Source organism: Natrix helvetica, assembly GCF_964273705.1.
Source record: "Natrix helvetica genome assembly, chromosome: 3".
Classification (NCBI taxonomy): domain Eukaryota; kingdom Metazoa; phylum Chordata; class Lepidosauria; order Squamata; family Natricidae; genus Natrix; species Natrix helvetica.
Window position 1 is genome coordinate 35,597,929 of NC_138549.1, and position 15,725 is coordinate 35,613,653.

A 15,725-nucleotide genomic window follows, 5' to 3' on the forward strand; every position below is an offset into this window, starting at 1 on the left:
GAAGGGTTGAGTTTTAGTCGGTTGTCATCCATCCAGACCCGTACGGCCTCCAAACACCGGGACATCATTTCGACGGCCTCATTGGGGTGGTTCGGGGTGGAAATGTATAGCTGAGTATCATCAGCATACAGATGATATCCCACCCCAAAACCACGGATGATCTCGCCCAGCGGTTTCATGTATGTGTTGACAGGAGAGGCGAGAGCACCGACCCCTGAGGCACCCCGCATGTGAGTGGCCTCCGGGTCGATCTCTGATCCCCTGCCAACACACGTTGCGTCCGGTCAGAGAGGTAGGAGCCAAACCACCGTAGAACGGTGCCCCTGACTCCCAGCCCCTCTAGCCGGTGCAACAGGATACCATGGTCGATGGTATCGAACGCCGCCGAGAGATCTAATAGGACCAGGATAGAGGAACAACCCCTATCTCTGGCCCTCCAGAGATCATCAACCAATGCGACCAAGGCCGTCTCCGTGCTGTGCCCGGGTCGGAAGCCGGACTGGCGCAGGTCTAGATAATCATTCTCCTCCAGGTGACGTGGGAACTGTTGTGCTACCACACTCTCTACAACCTTCGCTAAAAAAGGAAGGTTGGAGACTGGACGATAATTGACTAGGTCCATTGGGTCCAGGGAAGGCTTCTTGAGCAGGGGCCTTACCACCGCCTCTTTCAAGGCGGTCGGTAGAAGCCCCTCACCCAACGAAGCGTTCACTAGGCCCAGGAGCCAGTCGCGTGTAACCTCCCAGGATGCCAGTACAAGCCAGGAGGGACACGGGTCCAATAAACATGTGGTAGGTCGCAGACGTCCACGCAACCTGTCCAAATCCTCGATGGCAACCGAGTCAAACTCCTCCCAAAGCGGTCCCTCAAGACTCACCGCGGGCGTCTCAGCTGGACCACTGAAAGGGGCCCATCCCATCCGGATTTGAGCGACTTTGTCCTGTAGATATTTCCCAAACTCCTCTGCTCTGCCCTGTAAAGGGGCTTCCCGCGGTCTCTCAAACAAGAGAGAGCGAGTCACCCGAAACAGGGCGACAGGGCGGTTATCTGCGGACGCAATAAGAGCGGCACAATATTGACGTTTGGCCACTCTTAATGCCACAAGGTACGTCCTCAAATAGGCTCGTGCCTGTGCTCGGTCAAATTTGGAACGGGAGGATCTCCAACGACTCTCTAGGCGTCTCTTGTGGCGTTTCATCACCCTTAGCTCCTCGGTGAACCAAGGGGCCAGGGTGGTTCGTCGCCGCAGGAGAGGCCGCAAAGGCGCCACCCGGTCTAGGGCCCCGGTAGTCGCACTATTCCATGCGTCTACCAGGTCCTCCACTCGGGGGTGGGTCAGGTCCACAGGAGGTGGCCCAAGCTCCGTCTGGAACCTATCTGGTTCCATCAGGCGCTTGGGGCGGAACCATCTAATACCTTCCGGTTCCGCCTCCCCGCAGCGGGGTGTAGCACCGGGGAAGTCAAGCCGGAGAAGTGAGTGATCTGACCATGACAGGGGAGTAATAATTGAATCCCCTATTCCCAGATCACTCGTCCACTGGCCAGAGACAAAGACAAGGTCCAACGTGTGGCCTCCCTCGTGAGTAGGGCCCTGAATTAACTGGGTCAGTCCATGGCTGTCATGGAAGCCATGAACTCCCGAACCCCCTCAGACGCTTCTCCCATCGACGGCAGATTAAAATCCCCCATCACTACAAGTTTGGGGGTCTCAACCGCTACCGATGAGATCAGCTCGAGGAGTTCAGGCAGGGCCGCTGATGTATAGCGAGGAGCCAGGTATACTATCAGCAGGCCCAACTGCCTCCCTGGGCCCCATCTCACGACGAAGGACTCACACCCGGATGTCTGTGGCACAGTGAACTCTCTCGGCTCCAAGTCTTCCCGGATAATCACTGCTACCCCACCGCCCCTTCCCTGGGCCCGAGGCTGGTGAAATGCTCGATAACCTGGCGGGCACATTTCCACGAGGGGGAAACCTCCCTCGTGGCCCAACCAGGTCTCGGTTATTCCTGCGAGGTCCGGCTCCCCCTCCAAAATTAGATCGTGGATGAGGGGGGCCTTATTGACAACGGACCTTGCGTTGCATAACAGCAGTCTCAGGCCTTGGGTCTGTAGATCCTGACCACCTAGTATGCAGGGGTTGGTACAAACGACCAGGAATGACCAAAAACCCCGGTCTCCCAACCGACTACGCGCTCTTAATCTGCCCTCGCACCTGCCCCTCCCCACGACCGTTGGTATCAGGGAGCCCTGCGCAGGAATGCTATCTTCCCTCTCCTCCCCCACTCCGCTCCCCCCTCCTTCGACCACACCTAGGTGCCTGGCTCTCCCATCCCTCCTGACCTGTTCCCCCCCCATCCCTATAACCCCTTACAACTTTTAAAAAACATTTAATTAAAAAACCCCTCAACGTGCGCTTCCTCCACCTCTCTGGATTAATGAACCCGTCCTCAAGGTGGGCCCTCGAAAGGGCAGGAGGCCATAGCTGCGAGAGGGGGGACTCTCGTAGCTGTAGTAGGTCTAGCCTCGTGTATAACATAATTAGACAGGGCCAAGTTCATCAAGTGGGAGCTGAAGATGTTAATATGTATCAGCAGCCGCAGTTCCCACTAAGGGGATGGTCCTGGCAAGAGGATAGTCCAGGCAAGGGGATAGGCTGATGAAAATAGTCCATATCTGGATGGAAATGATGGCTGATGGAAATATGATAAAGTAGCCAGCTGGTGGATAAAAGATTGCAGCTAAGAAGTAGTTCGTAATAGATGGTAAGTCATAATAGGCGGTAGGGCAGATAGCCCGTAATAAATAGGTGGTAAATGAGTGGGGGAGGGTAGTTGTGAGCACAGCAAAGCACTGGGTCTGACCTTCTGCATGGGCCTCTGATGTTCCAGGCCTCCGTTCCATGGCCTGCCTTAGTTGAAAATAGTCCTCTGTCCATTTGGCAACCCATAGGCGTTATTGGGCCCGGGAGGGCTGCATCGGCCTCCCTGCGGCCTCCCTGCAGCCCTTCCATCGTTCTTTCAACTCTCTACTTCCTCCGGCGCCTCAGGCCTCACTCTCCTTCCCTTCTTCCCTTCGGCGCCTTGGATCTTTCAGGCCTCCCTCGGGCCTTACACTCCTTCCCACAATCGCCGGCCAGTTTAGAGCTCAGCGATCCATAGCTCGTAATTTGGGCCGCTCGGCTCTCCTGGGTTGCCACCATCTCTCTAATGTCTCAGGCCAAAATCCGCCCAGTCACACAGTCACGCAATTATCTCCTTTTAATTTCCCCCAGAAATAAGATATCTGTGATTGATGTATAATTACACATATTTCACAAATCAAGGATATTTTTTTCGATAAATAGGCATGGGAAATACATCCATCTCACAAAGAATCATTGATAACGTCTCTTAATCATTGGTATTAACTTAATTTAATCAGCCACAAGAGTCAACAGTAAAATTGGTAGTTGGGGCCTATCACATCTGCACACCCTGTCAAAATCCCCTAGGTCTGGAGAATGGAAGCATCCAAAAGAATGGGAAAATCAGTTGGAAGGGTTAAATTCATATTATCTGCTGTAAGGCTAGAATTCAAGGTAGATCTAATCACATTGATCTTTTACTGGTTTGCTACCTGGTTATGATAAGAAAGCAAAAAACGAGAATAAATTTTCTCAAAGGAAGGAAATAAAAAACAGATGTCAACCATCTGTGTTGGGCCTTATGCATACCCTGTTTAGAAATAATCTTGTTTTCAGAGAGGTCATTTCTGAACTTTATTGATATAACTGGAGAACTTTTGGAATATTGGATGAGGTTTGTTTCTGGAATAGTACTAGGATATGAGAATATCCTAATTTGAACTAATTTGAACTAGAAACCAAGAAACAACTAAAACATTAACACAGTATACAAATTAGTTTATTGACAGATTTAGTACCAGTGATGAAATAGAAACGTTTACACAGCAATGAAGTTATAAGCCCCTTACATACAACCTATGTAAATCATTTTTTAAATTTGATTGTTAAAATATCTATATGTAGTAATTAGCCTATTAATAGGATACAGCGCTAATAAGGTTATCTTACTGCTTGGGTTACTTCATGTGCATTGAAATATATAACTAGGCATAGAAAGAATGAGAGAATGTTTCTGAAATAGTTATTTCACCATAGCCATTATCTAAAAACCTTGAGTTCTCATCACTGAATGTTAATTTCCTTGTGGCTAGGCTTGCAATCCTGCAGTTCATATTTTTATTCACCTGGTTAGCACCTATTGCATTCTGTGTGTGTTGCAGAATTTCTAGGGCTTAATTGCTTTTTGAATTAGCAAAGCAACAAATGTGGTTTAGAATCCTGATCCAGACCCATCAGAGTTTCCCCTTTACTTTTGTCATGAGATAAGAATTTCCTTTATCCCTTTATTTCCCAGAATTGATTCTCAGGATTTTTGCAGCCATGATGAGGAATCCCCAGTTATGGTGAAACCATTCTGTGGTAAGAAAAAGACCAGCTATGTATTCTATGTACTCTGGAAGAAGAATAGAATATACCTGTAATTAACAAATCAAGGCTTTGATTACTACAATTTCATCTTGAATATTGAACAGGAAGGAATCAGAGGCAGCATTATTTTCTTCCTAGAATAATATGAAAGAGGCTTCCTTTCTTTAACTCAACTTTTTGAAAACCAGCTTTGCGGAGCAGCACATTAAACTCGGATGGGGACCGTGCTTTCCCTTCAGTCAAGACCAACATTATCACGGAGTAGAAGTGGGCTGCTAAAGGGCCTCTTCTGTCTTCATCAAGAAGCATTTCCACTATTAAGACACCACCACCTGTTTCAAAATATATGTTATTTATTTCAACAGCCTGATGAACATTACATATTTTGAAAATACCCAAATTTTATGTGATGAATCTTTCTTTCAAATATGTTATATTTATTCCTGCCAATAGATAACACAGAACAATTTGTTGTGGTTGTTTTTGCATATATTGTCAATTTACAGATATTCTGAGTATTTGCCAAGGTTTTCCTCTCAATCTTTTCTAGGAATTGACCATGTAAAGCTTTTCCTTACCAAAATTCTTTTAGTGTTTCATTACATTATATTATAAAGGTAAAGGTTTTCCCTGTCCAGTTATGACCAAATCTAGGACATGCTGGTCACCTCTGTTTCTTAGCCAAAAGGGCCAACGTTGTCTGAAGAAACTTCCTTGGTCATGTGGCCAGAATGACTGTACGCTGAGCTGCATAGAACACTGTTACATTCCCACTGAAGTAGTACCTATTTATCTACTTGCATTTGCATGCTTTTGAACTGCTGGGTTGGCAGAACCTGGAGCAAATAACGGAGCTCATCCAATCCCATGCACTCAAGTCTTGAACTCTGGCTGTCAGCTTTCCAGGTAACAAGCTCAGTGCCTTTAACCACTGAGCCTTCACCCCCCATGCCCCATATATTATATTATAATATGTCATTTCAATATTCATGTTTTCTTTCATTCAACAAAGTCCAATTTTTAACTTGCATCAATGTTTGTTATTGGCTGTCTATAATCAGCCAATGCATACTTTTCTTTGACAGTTTATTCAACTTGAAGTATATTTCTGCTTTCATTTCTGTGGGCAGGTATAATCTATCAATATTATTATGCGGTTGTAAGACAGTTTTATTGCTTTTCAGTCCAAATTGTCCAGTTAAAATTCCAGCAGCATATGGGCCAGTATTGATGATTTTGATGGTGTTCCTACCTTTCAATATTGTTATTAGCAATTTTTGTCACTCTGTAGGTGTATTTTTAGAAATCAAATTTTTAACTTGTATGTCTTTAATGATATCCATTTTTTTGTGGTGGTTGGCTACACAGTCAGTAGATGTTAGACTAGATTTGGCATTTTTATGCATCAGATGAAGATTCTTGGATGAGAAGCAAAACGTCTTTAAAGAAAAACCAGAAAGTCCAGTTCCCTTTTGAAAAAAGCACCCTTGGGACACTCTCCATAAATTGGTCGTTTAATGAATACATTCTTGCAATTAATGGCACACTTTTAGTAATCTTTGTTCTTCCTTTGTGTATATATTCAGCCCATCACCCATGATTGGGCAATATATACACAAAGTCCCAGTGCCAGGCCTGGTTTGTTAACATTGCATTCCATGGAAGAACTGAAGTCCAGCTGTTGTTGATAGTCAGTCTGTACAATCTTCTTGCAGCAGCTAACCAGGTGGTTCACTGTTTCTTCACCTTCTTTGCAGAGGTGGCATTTGCTATTTGTTACTGTCTTCTCAATTCTGACTCTGTATGTATTTGTTATTAAGGCTTGAACTTGTGCAGCCAGAATTAGGCCCTTCTGAATTTTTACTAACATATAGAGGCTAAGAAGTAGTAAAGAATCACTGGGTCACAATGAGAGGTCTTATTAGTTTGTAACACAGCCACCAAAATATGAATGAATCTGATCTGCACAACACAAGCCCTTTGGGTTGTAGAGCAGAGACAGCTGGAAGAATCTCTCTGGAATCACCCTTTTTTCAGCATTGCAGCTAAATACGTTATTCTAAGATGCCAGTTGAATGCCCAGAAAAACTGGATGGTGAATTTGAGATGACACTTGATTTTGGGGAGTTCAAAACTTGAGCCATGTATGAACTTTGCCAGTTACTTAGCAGATTTAACTTTCTATGATTAAAGAACACCTACCGGGTTTGCAGGCCTGGTACACTTTGGATAACAGCTGCAGACATCTCTCATCTGGCCAGTTATGCAGAGTCCTGGCCAAAATGTAAAGGTCTGCTTCAGGAATAGGATCTTTAAAAAAATCACCTACAAAAAATAAGTAAAATCTCATTTAGCACCATGTCTTTCAGATTATTCCGACAGAATAATCTCTTCTCCCTTTCAAAACCACGGACTCCATTCTGTCTGTAAAAGTTTCTTGTGATTATCAAGACCTGAGTTCAACCCACAAGTAAAGCATTGCATCTTTTACCTGCATGGAAAGTGATCCGGGTCTCTTCTGAAGGCAAACAATGGTTCTTGGAGGCTTCCACTACTTCAGGGAGGTCAAAAATGGTCACGGTACATTTTGGGTGGAGTGACGTCAATTCCTTAGTTAAGCCACCACTGTTTCCTTAAAGACAGCACAAAATGTAATTAAGTAAGTGCAGAACAAAACTTTGTACATGTCCAGCTTTTCCCCCTAAGGTTACCTGCCTATTATTTCACTATAGCTGCACATCAGATTAATTGGAATCTAATAATTTAAAAAATTAGAAAAACTTCTTTCAAATTTGCTATACTCTTCATATCATGGTAAACAAATACTAATAAAGAAAAAGATTACAGATTGAGTCAATTGGTTCTCAACTTTCATATGGTCCTTCCAGGCTATAAAAAGTCCATAGGCTGGATGCACTAAATATTCAAAATGTTCAAAAACATTGGCATTTGATGCAGATTGAATCTCAAAGGGCATCAAATCCCACATCATCTTCAGGCATGGTCTCTTGCCAATGTTCTCAGGCAATCCAGTTTAAAGGTCCCTTACTCATCAGCCTGCTATTCTCTAATTTCACTTCCTTCCCATCTTTGATCAGCACTGGAAAAGGGGAGGAGGAGATGACTGTTTTCTTTCCAGAACTGTCTCCTCTTTTCAAACACCTCTGCTAATTTCTCCACTGACTGTTATACCGTATCAGGTCAGAGTGGCAGTTAATCATCTTTAAAGTAGGACTATTCCTCAGAGTCTACTACAGACATTCCAAAGTGGTTTTTGATCTCCTAAGGGTTTCTCCTTTTCCAAATGCAGATGAAAAGATTTGTAAGAGAAGCTAAGAACCCATCCATTGGCCCAACATGTGAAGAAGAAGGCAAAGCGCTGCCTGTACTTACCACCCAGATCGCAAATGAGTGGGAACTGGGACAGGTCAAAGGCAGAAAGCACTTCTCTTCCTAGCACAGGCCAGAGTTCATTCATGAAGTTGGAGAAGGTTTGTATTTTTTCCTTTGATCTAGAATTAAAATAAGCATCTCCAAATATAACTTTATAAAATGCTATTGTTGTTATCGTTTTTACATATCTATTTATGTTTGAATTAAAGGAATTATTTTTACAGCATCACTTAAATGACGTTGATCAGAATTTGGAAAAATCTGCATGTGATACATGGAAATCTGCATGTGATACATAGGTCCTACAATTTTGGTGGACAATGTTATAATGTTCTTGAAATAAAGCAGATTCGCGTAGTTGCTCTAACTGCAGACCTGTGCTTTGTATATAAACAGAAACACCTGGTCAATTAGATGTGCCCCAACAATATTCCAGTGCCATAAAAGAGAAGTTGAATATGGTGATACGTAAGGATCATATGATAGAGAAAATTATGGCAGTTTGAAGATTAATCATATTGATTAGTTGCCCACAAAATAATTACTCCAATGACCATTCTCTAAAATTATAATCTTACCTGTATATGACCTCATATATCTTGTTTGACGGAGAGCCATATATTGATGGAATCTGATTGCTTCCTTACCTAAAAGAATTTTTAAAAAGTTAGAAAGAAACAAGACAATCTTCCTGGCATTTTCTTCTGCATAAAAGTAGATCCTGAATTTATAGGATTTTCAAAGATCAGATCAGCTTTTATTATAGAGGTTTCCTTATTAAGCCAGTACTCCTTTACTTTCTCAAGTGCAGTACAATCTTATGCATCTCTACCATGAAATAAGCCATGAAGAACACCAGGCTGGTAGTTTAGGTTTCTTAGTTGAAGAAACTCCCCGGATGAAGGCAATGAACCCAACTCACTTCTATACTGCTGTCTTTTTAATGAAATTACCAGCTACAAACCCTTAGTTTTCTCCATTTTAATAAAAGAGTTAATTTAATCATTTAGGTTTAAAGCAAGATTCAGAGGCAATCCCAGTTCAGCAGATTTATGAATTCACTGTCGATGGATTTGTAGGTTAAAAAAAAGTCCCTAAAATCTTTTTTCTTAAGATTTACATTGGATAGAGTAGCTCAAATACTTGTTCAGTTACTAGTTTGTGTCTGATTCTTTACAACCCCATGGAGCATAGCATAACTGGTCACCCTATTTTCCACTGTCTCTCTCAGTTTGCCCAAACTCATATTCATTATGCTGCTGACTATCTAACCATCTCATCCATCATCCCCTTCTCTTTTTGCCTTCAGTCTTTCCAGCATCTCTGTCTTTTCCAGTGAAGCCTCTCTTTTCCTTTGGTGGACAGAGTATTTGAGCTTCAGTATCTGACCTTCCAAAGAACAGTCAGACTTGATTATCTTTAAGATTGACTGAGTTGATCTCCTTGCAGTCCTTGAAGGCAAATAGAGTGTTCCTAAATCAAGTGGTTTCTAAAACCTGTAGAGTTTTAATGTGGTGGGGATCATCATTCTAGTAGTTAGCATACAAGACAGGGAAGGTCTACCTGATGAAGACTGGAGTGATATACAGGTAGTCCTCAGGTTACAACAATTTGTTTAGCAACCATTCACAGTTTCAACAGTATTAAATGAACAGTGTTTATGACAGGAAGTTGGTAGTCACATTCACATGAGGCTCTTGCTCAATGATCTATACAATCCTCACATAACAATGGCAACCAAGATGGCTAGAATTGCAGTTGCTAAGCAACAGGGTCACATGACAGCACACCTTATGATTACATCACTTGGTGATGGAAGTTCCAGTCTAATTGCTGCTTGAACTTGTAACAGGGCATATGATGACATTTTCACATTTTAAAAATTGTGTTAACACCCAAATGCTTATATATAATAAGCAGCTTATTAAAATACACCACTTTTTTAATTGTTCATTTTTCTTTGAAAAATTAGCTGAATATTAATATTAAATTCCATAACATACATCTGAAAACATCATTCAAGCTAGTAACTCCTCCTATTTACAAAAGGTTACTGATCAGTCATAAACTTTAATCTCAGTTCTTCTTCTTAATGAAATGACTCCATGGCATAACTCTAAATGTTTGCTTTTCTTGCTTTTATTATTAGAGTTTGGGTTTCTGTTCCAGTTTCTCTTGTGTAAAACTTTTTAATGTTGGTACCAATTAAAATAGAGGGGAAATTCTGAGGAGCAACATAATGGCTGTCTGTGATTTATTGCTGTTGTATTTTCATTTTGGCATATATGATTTTGAGAATTCCAATTTAATAAGGATTAATAAATAATTTCCTAACTAAAAACTAGTACTGTCTTTAAGTGTCCCATTAAAGGATAATAACTCCTTAAGTCAGTTCAGGACATGGTAACTATATGAAGATGGTCATAATTTTTTTGGGAATAGGAAACACATTTTTATGAAGAAATAAGAAACAAATTATTATTGAACAACAATTTTCTTCTGATATTTTTTCTTTTTTTCTCACTGTTTGGGTTCTCCATAGATCTGAGATTTGTGAGTCTCAAACCCAAGGAATAATCAGATACAGTTCAACATAATTTTTATAAGAACATTCATGATCAATCTGATTCTCTCAATGCTGCTATTGAATATTTTAATACTAATTAACTGAGATCTGATTAAAGTTGTGAGGAAATAATAATGGATGCGCCTATATAGGACCTTACAACAATAGTGTAAATCCCATGTTTTGAAATGGGAGACGAGAGACTCTAAAACAACTCAGAAAGGCAGAAGATGGTGCTTGATTTTTCTAAAAGAAGGAAAATATGAAAGAATTTCCTTTTATCTAAACGGGAAAATTCAGTGATAATAATCCAGTGCCATTGCAATTAAGGAAATATGTGTATTAATGTTATATTCAACATCCAGAATGTGAAATTTCCTTCGTTTCTTGTGGACAAGGATCTAATAATTCTGGTATTAAGATGACTTTTCATGCTCTAACATTATTTATTCTGGTTTACTAGCCCCCTGCTGGATTTGTTTACCTTACAGCATCAGACAAATATTGCATTGATGGATACATAACTTCAGAACCGAATGTTATGGCTTGACACTGAGACTTTGGGCTTGATTTGACCAGGTAGAGATTGGTAAAGTCTGTGTTTCCATAAAGATCTAAAAAAAAACACCACAAAAAATACCAGTATCATTGCATGTAACTATTTTTCAATTCACTATAGTGTCTTAGTCTACTTCTTTAAAAACAGATTATGCTGTATTTATCTCAAGCATATCATAATAATATGAGAGCCAGTTTGATGTAGTGGTTAAGGTATGATGCTAAATTTTTTGGAGACTATATGTCCTGTCCCACATTAGACACAAAGCCAGCTCTTTGGGCTGGTCATTTTCTCTCAACTCTAGGAAGGAGGCAAGGGTAAACCTCTTCTGAAAAACCTTGCTACACAATCTGCAAGGACCTGTCATTTGGCCAAGTGCAATGGCTGTTTTTCCCCCTCCACATTTCATCTGATATAGAAGTTGGATATAATTTCATTTTGAAAACCTTTTCAGTCTCATAGTACATAATGGTCATGGTTTGGAAGGAAAGTTGGTTTTGTTTTGAAATAACCAGGGACACCAACTCAACATGCCAATGTTTTACTTCTGATTTATATACATTGGGAAGACCAAAAAGGTGCTGTGAATCAGACTGGACCAAATCTCTAAGAAAGTGATAATGTGATCAACACATACAAATACAGAAACAAATCCAGTTACTACATACCATACACTGGGACCTCGGGTGCCAACTGTAATCCGTTCCAGGACTTCGGTCAGCACCCAACCTGGTCATGACCAGAAGAAAGACAGACTGTGAAGGCGCACACATTAAAAAAATGGCAAAGAAGGGAGAATCGCTGCAGCTATGTTTATTCGGCACCCAAGGATGCGTTTGTGACCTGAGTGAAATGGATTTTTCGGAATTCCCCCCTTCAGTCGACACTCACATTGTTCGTGGTCTGAGCCATTCAGGACCCAAAGATCTCACTTTACACTCTTTCTGGCATGTGATTTCTGGAATACCCCCTTCTGCAAACTCTTGGATCTGTCAAGCTCAACAGGTGCAGCCACGTATTGCCTACTATTATGGAATAATTGTTGGCCATTCCATTTGCGCCCTGCTTCTCACAAGATTACCTTTGCCATCTTTCCACTCAAGTGTCAGGAGCTTTAACCCCACACAGGCCTCCAGCAGCCTCTGCATCCCGATGGGGCTGGTGCTCAAGCGTTCCGCAATAGTTGTGAAAGACAGCTGTTCCCTCGACTCTCTCAGCAGATCAAAGACACCAAGCTCACAGGCAGTTGAAATGATCTACGAAGAAACAGCAAGAAAAAAAGGCATGGCTTTCCTCTCAGTTCACATCCATCAATCCCAGAATCTATTTGTGTGGTTTACCAAAGAAGGAATCAAGCAGGGCTACACATATATTATCAGTCCTACCAACTCTGGGAGCAAGAGGAGAAAGGGCATATGAAGATAATCATTTGTTTATGCAGCCACATCCCCTCTGAATGTGGGTGTAGTAACAGCTAATAAAATAATAAATAAGAAATATTAAAAAACTAATATTCTGTTCTTCTTCTGGGCTTTGTTCAATTTATTTGTGGAGTTTCAAACAAAATCTAAACATACAAGTGCACACAAAGATAGAGAGAGAAAGTGTGTGTGTGCGTGAGAAGGAAAGACAGAGAATGAAAGAGAGAGAGAGAGAGAATGAGAGAGAGAATGACACAGAGAGAGAAAGAAAGAGAGGGAGAGGGAGGGAGGGAGAGAAAAATGGATACTCTGCACAATCTGAGCAACCAGATTTATTTATCTTGGGCCCCATTTCATAGACGGAACTTTTTGGCCTTGAATGCTACAGGGACCATGGCTGGTAATGTGTTTAATCGCTAGAAGGGAAAGTAGTCAAAAGATCAGCATCCTTGATGGAGAAGAAAGGCGACAGAAAGACAGATATCCCATCATACCACTATGATACAAACTCCTCTTTTTAAAAATATGTACTCTATGCTTTTATTGGGAGATAATCAAGTGGGGGGAAAATTGAAGAAAAGAATATATGCTCCAACCATACTGTAGTAAAAAAAACCAGATGATACACATAATATAGGAACAAATCATTGGGGAAGCAAAGATTTATGGCAGAAGAAAATATTGATTTCACCTCTTTCTTAGTGGCACAACAATTAGTTAAAAAAAGAATAATTAATATTTTAGTAATTAAACCAATACAAGAATAAATGTTGAAGCTGCCTTCTACTATAGTAAACACTGTTGAGACCCCACATTTAGTATTCATATTTCATGAAATAAATTCAGCCAAAATTTTGTAAACTTAGTTTCTTATTGGCAAAAGAAGAACATATCTGAGCCAGGAAACTAACCTACTGATGTCCAATGAAGCTTGTCTGCTCAGAAGACACAAGAAAGAATCTTGCAGCCATTTAATAGCTGTCTCTTTCATTACAACATAAACTTTGGTGATTCCATTGTTTTTAAATGATTAAGAAGCTACGAAATTGAAGGTCTTGTATTTTCAAAGTTAAGTGATCATATTTGAATGTATTACCCCACCTTACCTTGAAAGTTACAAATGAATGCTGGTAGCTAAACAATGTTTGAATATTTTCAATTTCTTCAAGTGAACTCATTGTTCTTGGCTTCTCTTGTTGACTAAAAGGACCTTCTTTCAGCCAAAATATTTGGTATTCCTGAGTGTAAAAATGGCAAAATATACAGTCACTAGATTATCCATAAGTCCATAAGATGTCCAAGGATAAAGTATGTGACCTGAAAACCAGGAAACAAGGTATTAGAGTAAATGTGGAATATGTGTGCTTATATGCAGGTCTGGTTGGCACACCTTAAGACATAACTCTAAAAAGTATAAAATTGAAGGATGGAGCAACCTTTCTAAGATGTAAATTTTCAATCTGAATAGCAAGCAATAAAAACAATCCAGAGAGAATATGAGGCCATCCCCATAAACAAAGCAAACACAGTGAAAGAAAGGGAAATCCAGAAAGGGATTTGTTCATTTCCAGCAAAGCATCTTAAGGCCTCCTTTACATATGTTCAAGTCAAACTACTCCTTCTCATTTTTAATGCCCTCCATTCATTAACTCCATGTCTGCCAGAACTTATTTCTCTTGAGAACCCTAAAGGTAGGGCTCCCCCACCCCCACCAATTCTCCCTTCAGAGTATCTTGGTTCTCCATATCTGACTTGGAAAAAATAGTGTCAAAACATTAATATCAAAATATCTTTACTCAAACTTCCTCAAACTCCCCAAATAAGTTATCCAGACTTAAATGCATATCAAAGATCAGGTCTGTAAACACAAATAGAGTTAATTAAATTGGGTCTTGCAGCAGAACTGTATGTTCACAAGAAAAAACATCATAGATGACTTACCGACATGCACTCAGGCCCCTCAAGTGTCACCCTAGAATTAGCACACAGCCACTTCCACACCAGGACAAGCTCCCCTATAAAAGTATGTTGCTGTATCTCATTTGTTGGCCTCTGTCCTCAAAGCAAATCTTTGCCTTTTGGGAATGAATATTTCTCCTTTCCTCACAGATGTCTGGATCTCATTTTTATTTACACTTATATAATCCTGGCTTGACCTGAAACCCCAAATTATTCTTCTGACAATAGTAAAAAATACATCTCTTTAAGAAAGATATGCAAAGAAAATTTGAAAGAATTAGAAAATGCTAATGTTTAGAGAGTTATTAGACTATTGAAAGATGGGGGTTGGAGTTGAGAAGGGCATGAAACAAAGCATCTAGTTTCAGAACAAATGTTTAAACATAGAAAGTTAAGCTTGAAAAAAAGGATTTCAAAGATGTGGAACCCAAGACTTAATATATTCAAATAAACTTAAAATGCTATTATTGCAACAATTATTATATGCATACACTATAGAAAATTTGAAAAGATTCACTCCTGAGCATTTTAAGAAGACTTATTTTGGAGATTAAATATTAATTTAGCTACAGGATGGGTAAATTCTAGAACTCAAGTTAGATAAAGAGAATAGTCTTATTTGCCATCTGCTTTTTTCAATCTTCTTTTTCTTGACTATTACACAGTCTAATTTGTTGATACTATAGATTTCTCGAAAGACCTTAGCAAGGCTGGTGTAATTCCATATAAGGGAGAAGATGTAAAAAACTGGATAGAAAAATCTGAGATTAGGAGCCTCTTACAGATACTACAGTCCATCCTTCACAAACAGAAAGTGCTGAGTTTCATGGCTGAAGTCTTACCCACACAAAAGCTGAGCAGATTCCGAGTCAGGCCTTCAAGGGATAGTTTCATGAAATGCCCAGGATGAGCCTCAGTTTTAGGCAAAAGAAGTAAGAGAAAGGGTATATATAAGCACAGAAGAGGTGTGGTTACAGGAGTTGCTTAATCAACCCATCAAGCCAGTTCTGATCCCGCTACTTCTTCATTGTAGATGTCAGGATGGCTGGTGGCCTCAAGTAATAAAAATATCATTTTGGGAAAACATTTGCTTTCAATGCAAAAAGAATCCTAGTACAACAATAGGATATGTTATTTAAAGTATATTGGCTGGTTTTCTTTTCTTTAACTATTTAGCTTTCTGGCTTCTGTGCTGACTTCCATCTGCATTTTCTCCTTTATCAATTATATTTAATCTCATCTTCCCTCTGATAGTGCCGTATTATCAGGAGCTGTATTTGGGCTTATCTTTTTTAAGCTTGGTTCACGTCCCATTACTCTATGAGGAAAATA

The 15,725-nt window shown here is 40.5% G+C and overlaps 1 pseudogene across 1 annotated transcript; it reads right to left on the reverse strand.

Moving 5' to 3' along the window:
* Positions 1-4,409: 4,409 nt before the first annotated feature.
* On the reverse strand, positions 4,410-15,344 carry LOC309389360 (acetylserotonin O-methyltransferase-like; annotated as a pseudogene). Its single transcript, XR_014176859.1, has 9 exons — positions 15,236-15,344; positions 13,541-13,672; positions 12,095-12,269; positions 10,939-11,068; positions 8,467-8,535; positions 7,889-8,007; positions 6,987-7,127; positions 6,698-6,820; positions 4,410-4,827 (listed from the first exon to the last, which is right to left on the reverse strand). The product of XR_014176859.1 is annotated as an acetylserotonin O-methyltransferase-like (transcript).
* Between the last annotated feature and the right edge of the window lie 381 nt (positions 15,345-15,725).